The sequence below is a fragment of the Clupea harengus genome, chromosome 23, assembly GCF_900700415.2.
Source record: "Clupea harengus chromosome 23, Ch_v2.0.2, whole genome shotgun sequence".
NCBI classification, from domain to species: Eukaryota; Metazoa; Chordata; class Actinopteri; order Clupeiformes; family Clupeidae; genus Clupea; species Clupea harengus.
The window spans coordinates 20,648,483-20,658,482 of NC_045174.1; the positions used below are offsets into that span (position 1 = coordinate 20,648,483).

A 10,000-nucleotide genomic window follows, 5' to 3' on the forward strand; every position below is an offset into this window, starting at 1 on the left:
TCCCAAACACCAGTCACACTAGCGTAAACATGGGAGCCATTCTCAGACCTCGCGCCAGCAGAGGCCATGGCGCCATCCAGCTGGAGAATCTCCTCAGAAGTTCAAGACTACCTATAGATAACGGTTCTCCTCAGAAGTTCAAGACTACCTATAGATAACGGTTCTCCTCAGAAGTTCAAGACTACCTATAGATAACGGTTCTCCTCAGAAGTTCAAGACTAGGGTTAACGGTTCTCCCTTATGATGATCCAGTGTGTGTTAGTTAGTTTGGACAAAGAGAGTAGCATTTATTGCAAGCATGTTAGGGCACCAGGTTATACTGAAATACCCTTGATAAACATCAGTTGGTGTATTGACATGAAGAACCCATGATCTTGTATGTTAAATAATACAAAATGTAAAATGCTGGAAGTTATGGTTAGTCTGACTCTGACCAGACACAACTCATGACCATCACTACATGACCATCAGGGAATATAAATCACATTTGGGTGTACTCAGGTAATGGCTACTACATTTAGTCATTTAGCAGACGCTTTTATCCAAAGCAACGTACAAGGAAACTGCATTTATACATCAGGAGCAGTTAGAGGTTCAGTGTCTTGCTCAAGGACTAAGGAGGAGTGGGGAATCGAACTAGCAACCTTCCGATTACTAAACGACTCCTTTACCTCCTGTACCACTGTTGCACTACTACACACCAACTGGTGAAGGAGACATTTTTTTTTTGCTTTTTTCAAAACAAACTGGCTTTGATTGACATACAAAGGGTTTACATGGAGTAAAATGGACATCAATTTATCTGAAGGATTTTAGAAGAAATTTTCTTTCCAAGTGCTTGTCGTTTAAATGCAGCACTGTTACACAAACTTGTATTAATGTAATTGTGAGGTTTAAAATAGTTAGGTTCCAAATAGTCTCAGGTCTCAGGTCACTTAACAGAGTGTATGTGTACCTGAAGCACTGTCGGTAAAGCAACATTAAAACAAATAAAGAAAAAAATGAAATTTATTAAAATAAATATGTGCAGTGTGGATCACGTCCTCACACCCGGACTATGCCAGGTTTGGTTTCAGCTTAAGAAGCCAAAGTCAACCCAACCTCCAGCACCTCTGCTGATATTTCCATCCACTCTCTCTGTGAGGATGGAGACATTTAGTGAGAGCAGCTGTGGTAGGGGGATAAAAGACTGCATGCACACACACACACGCACGCACGCACGCACGCACGCACACACACACACACACACACACACATACACACACACACACACACACACACACACACACGCACACACACACTCCTGACTCCAGGAAACACCCAGACCTACGCCATTGATGTAATGGTGTGAAGTGTTCTCTGATTACACCTCCAACACCTGCACTGGCAGTGGTTCTTCAGCATCACACAGAGCTGAAGTTCATTATCTCATTATGTGTATTTGTTTGCAGAGCGTAGAACGGGACGTTGGAAGGAGAGAGGGGATAAGGCAGTGAGCAGAAAGAGAGGAGAGAGAGAGGGAGAGAGAGAGAGAAAGAGAAAGAGAAAGAGAGAGAGCGAGCGTGAGAGAGATAAGAATTATCTACAATGAGTAAGGTGTCAAGATACTGAGGTTTCTACTCTTAGACCACACACAAGTTAGGCTACAATACTGTCCTAACATTTAACCACACTGTAAATCACATGGTGGATAGCATGCAAAGCATATCCTACTGGGCGTGGCTGTGGAACTCTATTTTCTTTTTTTTTGGGTGTTTATATGAACAGAAATGCAAGCTGGCTCTTCCTATTCACCTGCAAGAGAGGGTAACCCTTCACAGTAAGGGTACATTAATTGACATTAGTTAAAGCACTTACTTACCTGTTTATGGAGTTTGGGCCCAGATCATAAAATTAGACAGTAAATAGCCTGGGCTATTTGAACGAAAGGACTCGATACCAAAATGATGTTGATAACGATTAAAACAAACTGCTGTTACCAACATAAACATATCTCAAAGAATGGTAAGAAAACCCCTGCATAGTGTTGCTTTAACACAGAAGTCAACATCACTAAGCTATGGTGTTCCACTAAATAGGCTAATAGTAATATTTCATCTCCAAAAATACCACAAAGAGGTCTTTGCCTTCTGTCCTTACTGCCTGATTTGATGCCAAATCATGCTAATATGTTCCAAAGATCCAGAAAAACCTGGGATTCCTGCTTTCTACATGGAAATATCAATCAAACTATTTGCCTTCAGATAGGAAACCAACCTCCTTACTACCACACTAAAGAAGATCTTTCTTTCCACATTCATATGATATGACTGATAGTTCGGAATTGGCCTATGGTCATGGCGTTCTTCTCCTTTGGAATGAAAATACCACCTGCCCAAAACCACATCCTTAGAATTGTTCCTTTTTTCCATACAATCACCACGAGTTTCCAAAGATATTTCAAAACATCAGGTGCTCCGTTGTAGACACGATAAGGTACCCCATTAGAGAGACAATGCAGCCCTTGCCCAAGTCATAACCTCTTGCACTTTTTTCCACCTGGGCGGGCCATCGTTCATTGGTGATCCTATCTCTCCAATTGGAGGAATGTCTACCGGTAGTGTGGGAGTCACTTGCCTCTAATTGTCTTTGTGTAGCTGTTGAAGATACTCTTCTAAGTCCTTTCTTTTAGTACTCTCTTGTCTCTTGAGAGAGTAAAGACTTCACAATCTTAAATGGATCACTAAAGAATGCAATCTTAGCTTGCTCTTTCTTCTTTCTTCTTTGTCTGAGGAGCTCAGTCCTCCTTCACATAGCCAGTCTACTCTTTGCCTCTGCCTGCAGTACACTAATACCTTCCCTATGATCATTATCTGCTAGTTTCCATTGCTTTTTCAGCTGTCTCCTCTCTCGAATCAGCCTTTCTATCTCAGCCTGTTGTCTTGACCTGGCTTTTCCGTCATAGCTTTCTGACAAACTCATATCTTTCCATGCCGTAATTATAGATGACCTCACCCATGAGATTCAATTTATTCTCTGCTGTACCCTTAAATCCTTCCAAAATTCCCTTTAAATCAACATAGATGTAATTCAATTTCTTGACTTCAGAGACCCCTGGCCATCTAACCTTCGGTTTCTGCCCACTGTGCAGTGCAGTGTTGCCATATTCCCTACTCAGTCTCCTTGCTGCTCACCAGTGTGCCAGCAGCTGCATGATGCCCACCATTCTGTGCCAGTGTGCCAGCTGCGTGATGCCCACCATTCTGTGCTAGTATGCCAGGTCCTCCTTCCGCTGTGGCAGGGGTACTGATAGCCGGTGGTCTTTGGTGCTCAACCTGCCACTAGACTTCAACCGACTGACTTGAGCTACTTCTTAACAAGTCGGCTCAATGTGGGGGCCCTGTACTCCTTCATCCAGGCATTTCTTCCTTCCCTGGTGGATCTTCAGGCCTTTCAGGGAAGTTTCCTTCCTCCATCTACATATACAAACCTGAAGAGCTTCCCCTTATTCCCAAAGCTGGACATACCCGTGTTCATCCCCTTTCTTGTAGTCAAGCCATGCCAAGGCCCAAAGCCATGTGATGTGCCTGTGAGTCATCTTCCACCGCTGCTCTCGCTGACTATAGGGGTATTCTGTCAGTTTGTTCTTCTGTAGTCTACTTGGATGTATTTGCCACAGATGCTGCTGCTACAAGTTGCTAGCCCAAAGCAGCCCCAAATTATATTCTGCAGTTGAATCTGTTCCTGCTATTTAGCACCTATCATTCTCTCTCTCAGTCCCTTGCTTTGCTATATTTATATTATCTTTCTCTGTCCCACTCTCTCCCTTCCCTCATTCCCTCTCTCTCTCCCTCACTCTTTTACTCAGTCTATCCCCCCTTCCCCCTCTCTCTCATACCTCCAACTGGTTTTTCTTAAAATTTTCCCAATGATCAGTGTTGAATTTGGCACCCTGTTTAAATGCATACTTCCTATCTGCGGAGCAGCACCGATTCTGCAAGGTCTTTTCCCTCTAGTCAGAGAGTGACTCAGAACAGAAGAATGTGCTCTGGCAAGGCACCGACTTTCCTTTTTCAGCTGTTAGTGATATAGCCGAGGGGAGGCGAGAGACGGTGAGAGGCAGAGAGAAAGTGGGAGAGAGAGAAAGGGAGAGAGAGAGAGAGGGATGAGGGGAGGGAGAGAGAGAGAGACCATAACACTGTGGAGTTTGGGTATGAATTATGTTCCAAGCTTGTCTAGGAGTGGGAGAGAGAGAGAGGGGGGGATGAGAGGAGGGAAAGAGGGGGAGAGAGAGAAAGAGAGAGAATAAAGCAAAGCAAAGCAAGGGAGTGATAGAAAGAATAAAGGAGGGGAGGGAGAGAGAAATGGAGGGAGAGAGAGAATGAAGGAGGGGAAGGGAGAGAGAGAAATGGAGAGAGAGAGAGAATGAAGGAGGGAAGGGAGAGAGAGAATGAAGGAGGGGAAGGGAGAGAGAGAAATGGAGAGAGAGAGAGAATGGAGGGGAGGGGAGAGAGAGACCATAACACTGTGGAGTTTGGGTATGAATTATGAGGGAGAGAGGGGGAAGAGAGAGTGGTAGAATTAGTTAAAATGTGAGGGAGAGCGAGAGAGAGGGAATGAGGGGAGGGAGGGAGAGAAAGAGAGAGATTTAAGCAAAGCAAGGGAGTGATAGAGAGAAGGGAGGGGGGTGAGAGAGAAAAACGGTGAGAAAGAGAGAGAGAGGGATAGAGAAAGAGGAAGGAAAACAGAGAGAGAATGAGGGAGTAGAGAAAAAGGAAAAGATAGAAATAGATAGAAAAGAGAGAGATAGACAGAAGGCGATGTAGAAAGATGAGGGGGAGAGAGAGAGGGAGGGAGGGAGAGAGAGAGAGAGAGGGAGGGAGAAAGAGAGAGGGAGGGAGAGAGAAAGAGGGGGAGGCCCCAGGAAGGGTGCCATTTTGGCCAGATGTGCTCAGGCTGGGAGAGTCCAGCAGGAACAAAGATGGATGAGAGTGGACAGGAACGGAGAGGCACGGAACATCCAGGAAAGTCTGACAGCAATGAAGGAAGCAGGGAAGTGACAAGATGAATGTATCCTATCAGTATCACATGGAACATTCAGTTCAATTCAAAGTCTCTTTATCCCCATGACTGCTTGTGCACAGTGTTGCCAACATTTCTGTGCCCTGGAAAAACTAGCCAAGCTGGGCAGCGTGAAGGATAAGGCATATGGAAAAGACCAATGTATCAATTTTCCAAAAAAAGGAAAATATTTCCGTAACCGGCAAGTTATATTTCTTGTATTCATCCAGGTTTTCATTTTATCGGACACAAAGTCACTCAAAAACTACAGTGACCATAAAGCATCCAAACTGAGCACATGGTGCTCTTTACCACACCAAAGGCATACTCACAATCCATGTGTATAACTGATACACATTTAGGTGTGATTGTTGCATCAAAACGGGGACATTGCTCAATTCAATCTTCATCTGTTAAATTCTCAGGCACAACTTATTGGCTACTACTTAAAAAAACAAATCTATATATCATCTATATATAATCTATAATCTATAATCTATAATATATATATATATCTCATGTTGCTTTGAAGAAAAGCATCCTGTGAATGAATGTAATGTAATGAAACAACTATATATTTCTCCTGTTGTTTTTTTTTCTTAATGATTTTATCTGGTTGATCCTCAGTCCTTTTTTGGAAAATTGATACATTGGTTGTCAGGGGGAGGAGTTGGAGCCATTAGCTTAGACGGCGTGTCCCCTTCCCAATTCCACTTAAGAGTGCCGTGAAAATTGTGCCTCTTTAGGGGCATTAGAGATAAATGACTTGTCTCTGTTAAGCTCTGGGTCTGTATGACTTTGGTGCAAATGCTCATGGTTAATTTATTTAACAAGAGAGGCGGCTCGAACCCACACAGACGACAGGACCAACCATTGGATGTTGAGGATGGTCATTTCTTGAACTCTTATCTCTCTCAATGGTGTGATTGTTTAAACCGAGGCTGCTGTTTGCCTCTACGTAAATAGGAGCGCTTCTATTATGCATGACGAAGCAATACTATTACCAGGAGTGGGGTTCGAACCCACGAGGACAATTGTCCATTGGATCTTAAGTCCAACGCCTTAACCTCTCGGCCATCCTGGTATGAGAAGCCTCACATGAGGCACAAATAGTATGTGATAAACTTAACTACATAGTTGCCTATATGTGTTTTTCAAGTGCAATGTCATCCATTGGCTTTGAACACCTAGAGGTTAAAGGATTAGGTTTGAAAGCCAATCGGAATTCCTAGCGCAGGTTTAAGCCCTGCTCACTGTGAAAGATTTGAATTGCCAAGCTGGGAGACAAAAGTCACTCAGAACCATATGTTTAGTAAGACAAACCGAACAGTGCTTTGGCAGTGAGTGTTTTTTTTTTGTGGAAATGGGAGCAGGTTTGTGTTGTTATAATGTATTCGGCTTTAAATCAATGCTGGTGTTTCAGCCCCAAGTATTTACCAGGAGTGGGGTTTGAACCCACGTGAACTTTGGATTGCATGATCATTGCTTTGACCACTGTGCCATCCTGGCAAGCTTGTTTATAATTGTATGATGACTTATATCCTATAACATGGGTCGTGTGAGCTATATTTTACAATGCTAACTAGGTTTGCATGTGTTTAAATGGCTTCTCATTCTGCAAAGTACCATCATGCACCAATGTGGCAGCTACCAGGAGTGGGGTTTGAACCCACGAGGACTATTGTCCATTGGATCTTAAGTCCAACGCCTTAACCTCTCTGCCATCCTGGTACAATGCCTAAGAGTGTTCTGTTAATGACCACAATACAGCTGCCTGTCTTTCTTTCTTTCTTTCTTTCTGTCTTTCTTTTTGTCTTTCTTTTTCTCCATCTTTCTTTCTATCTTTCTTTCTATCATTATTTATTTCTTTCTCTCAGCCTTTCTTTCTTTCTTTTTCGATAAAAAAATGCCTTTCACTGTACCAGGAGGGCCGAGAAAGGAAAGGAAATTCACTGTGTGTGTGTGTGTGTGTGTGTGTGTGTGTGTGTGTGTGTGTGTGTGTGTGTGTGTGTGTGTGTGTGTGTGTGTGTGTGTGTGTGTGTGTGTGTGTGTGTGTGTGTGTGTGTGTGTGTGTGTGTGTGTGTGTGTGTGTGTGTGTGTGTGTGTGTGTGTGTGTGTGTGTGTGTGTGTGTGTGTGTGTGTGTGTGTGTGGATTAAATGTGGGTGTGAATGTGTTTGTCTGTTTGTAACATGCTGAACTTTAACCTGCATTGGCTTCACAGCTGTGATGGCCGAGTGGTTAAGGCGTTGGACTTGAAATCCAATGGGGTCTCCCCGCGCAGGTTCGAACCCTGCTCACAGCGTTCCTTCTTGAACCCTGTCATCTAAAAACACAGAATCTAGTCTACCTCCCCTCAGCCAGCCACCACTGACAGAAGGACCAGTTCAGGACAGCATGAGATTCTGTGTCAAGGCAAGGTTTACATCACACAACTAACTGTAAAACTTAGAGATTATGTCCAGATCATTTGCACCTATGAGATGCTGTAGAAAGCACAACAGTGGCGTAGTTGATGCTGTCTGGTGGTGCTCCGGCGTACTTGATGATGTCTGCCAATTTCCGACCTGCAAACACCACACCACTGATAGCCACAGTTACCAAAACCCTACGCTGATTGGCCACACAAGCAATAACTGAAACCAACAAACTTCCTGGACCACCAAAAAGCTGATGCTAACTGGCTGAAGCTAACCCTCTAAATCCTGACCCTCTGAGTACACTCCCCAACACCCAGTCTGGATCTAACATGCAGTCATCTCACTCAGACACAAAACACCCTCTAAGACAGACACAGACCTGTCACACACTGAGTTCAGCTGTGAAATTCTTCAAAAAATGCTTTTCAGTGTACCGGGATGGCCGAGAGGTTAAGGTGATCTAGGTGATCAAAGCCACTTGATAAAACACCTATAAATAACTATGTACTGAAGTTTTATAACATAATGTTTGTGCCTCATATGAGGCTTCACATGCCAGGATGGCCAAGAGGTTAAGGAGTTGGACTTAAGACCCAATGGACAATTGTCCTCTTGGGTTCAAACCCCACTCCTGGTAAGAGCTTTGTCACATTCTTGCAATGATGGTACATCATAGAAGTGCTCCAATTTACATACAGGCAAACCATAGAGTAGTTTAAAATCACACCATTGACAGAGTTAAAAAACTCCCTTGTCGTCGTAGCGATCGCTGTAAGCAGGATTCCAGTAGGTGTGGAGGGCACTGATTGGCCAGATTATTATCCTCTCATGTGAAAGTTGGGACTGCAAGGAACTCCCAAATATATACCAGGAGTCGGGTTCGAACCCACGCAGACAATTGTCCATTGGATCTTATGTTCAAGAGCGTTTTGTTAATTCATGATAGGCTGTGATGTATTAGAAGTTTTTGTGTTTTAAATCTAATGTGGTTTTCCCAAAAAGCCCCCAGTGAGTCTGTGTTTAAACTTGGTGAAATCAATGTGATATAGCATCATATGTGTGGAGGGCACTGATTGGCCAGATTATTATCCTCTCATGTGAAAGTTGGGACTGTAAGGGACATGTGGAACACGAGGAACTCCCAAATATATACCAGGAGTGGGGTTCGAACCCACGCAGACAATTGTCCATTGGATCTTAAGTCCAACGCCTTAACCACTCGGCCATCCTGGTACAGAGGCCACTGATGCTGTGTTGAACTTCAGCGCAGAATGATATAATGTGATAAAGAGTCCTCGTAATGCTCGAAATTCAACAAAATCACAGCTGTTTGAGTTCCTGCCAGATATAGAACTCAAAAGCTTGAGAGAACCCTCAAAATATAAGTTTTCTATCAGGTCCCAAAAGGTCTTTCTATGTATCGCTTTCTAAGAGGTTTGCAGAGATTGAAACTGTACACACAATTCCCTCTGAAATCTCTGAAATGCTGACTGAATGCTAGTCTTATGTTCATGCTGCTAATATCCTACTTCCTGTCCTTTCCCAGCCTGTTTGAGTGGAAGAGTAAGATACGAGCCTGAAAAAGAGGGACACTGCATAAGACACAGGCTGGCTATACTGGTGGTGAGATTGCCTCAGGATTTCTATGGACTTAACGAAAGGGCTGCTATGAGTATGGCAGTAGGGAAGCAGGGATGAAAGATGAGAGATGCAGGAACTTACTTACAGAGGGGGCTAAAACAACTGTAAAACGATGTGTGTGTGTGTGTGTGTGTGTGTTTCTCAGGGATGCAGTCAGTTGTTCTTCCTCTCTTTTCCTAATGCAAAACAAATGCACATTCAACATGCTGAACGCTTGAGTCATAGTATGTAGTTTATAGTGAGTGTATCTCTCTCGATCTCCCCCCCCCTCCTAGTGCTTCTGTCCCTCCCCCAGCTCTGTTTTTTTCTCTCTCTCTCTCTCTCTCTCTCTCCCTCTCTCTCTCCCTCTCTTTCTGTAACCTCCCCCAGCTCTGTTTCTCTCTCTCTCTCTCTCTCCCTCTCTTGCTCTCTCTCTCTCTCTCTCCCTCTCTCTCTCCCTCTCTCTCTCCCTCTCTCTCTCTCTCTTTCTGTAACCTCCCCCAGCTCTCTCTCTTGCCCTGCGTCTGTCTATGGTCTCTCTCACATTCCCTCTCACACCCTTTCTCTCCGCTGACTCACCCTATCTCTCTCTCTATCTCCCTCTCTCTTTCTCTCTGTACTGATCCCTTACTCCACCCCTCTTCTTTGTATGTACCCACAATCCCCTGCGTCTGGTTTCTCAATCAATCATTCCAACTGACCCAGCCCCCTCCCCCCCCCCCCCAAAAACATTTCAACCTCCTCCCACCCTAGTCCTCACTGTATCCCCCAGCACAACAGCCCAGCCCCTGTGAATGCAGAAACAGCTGTGTGTGTACCTAATCACTCAAGAAGCACTGTTCTAGAATCAGCTCAACCTCAATTCCAGATTTCCAGTTCCACTGTAAACCATTGTGATGTCACAGGCTGTGACTGATTCCGA

At 44.1% G+C, this 10,000-nt stretch overlaps 4 non-coding genes across 4 annotated transcripts; 1 reads left to right on the forward strand and 3 right to left on the reverse strand.

The window, feature by feature from the left end:
• Positions 1-6,041: 6,041 nt before the first annotated feature.
• On the reverse strand, positions 6,042-6,124 carry trnal-uaa. Its single transcript has one exon. It is a non-coding gene; the product is annotated as a tRNA-Leu (tRNA).
• A 564-nt stretch (positions 6,125-6,688) lies between these two features.
• On the reverse strand, positions 6,689-6,771 carry trnal-uaa. The gene has a single exon. It is a non-coding gene; the product is annotated as a tRNA-Leu (tRNA).
• Positions 6,772-7,261: 490 nt separating this feature from the next.
• On the forward strand, positions 7,262-7,343 carry trnas-uga. Its single transcript has one exon. It is a non-coding gene; the product is annotated as a tRNA-Ser (tRNA).
• Positions 7,344-8,608: 1,265 nt separating this feature from the next.
• trnal-uaa lies at positions 8,609-8,691 on the reverse strand. The gene has a single exon. It is a non-coding gene; the product is annotated as a tRNA-Leu (tRNA).
• Positions 8,692-10,000: the final 1,309 nt, after the last annotated feature.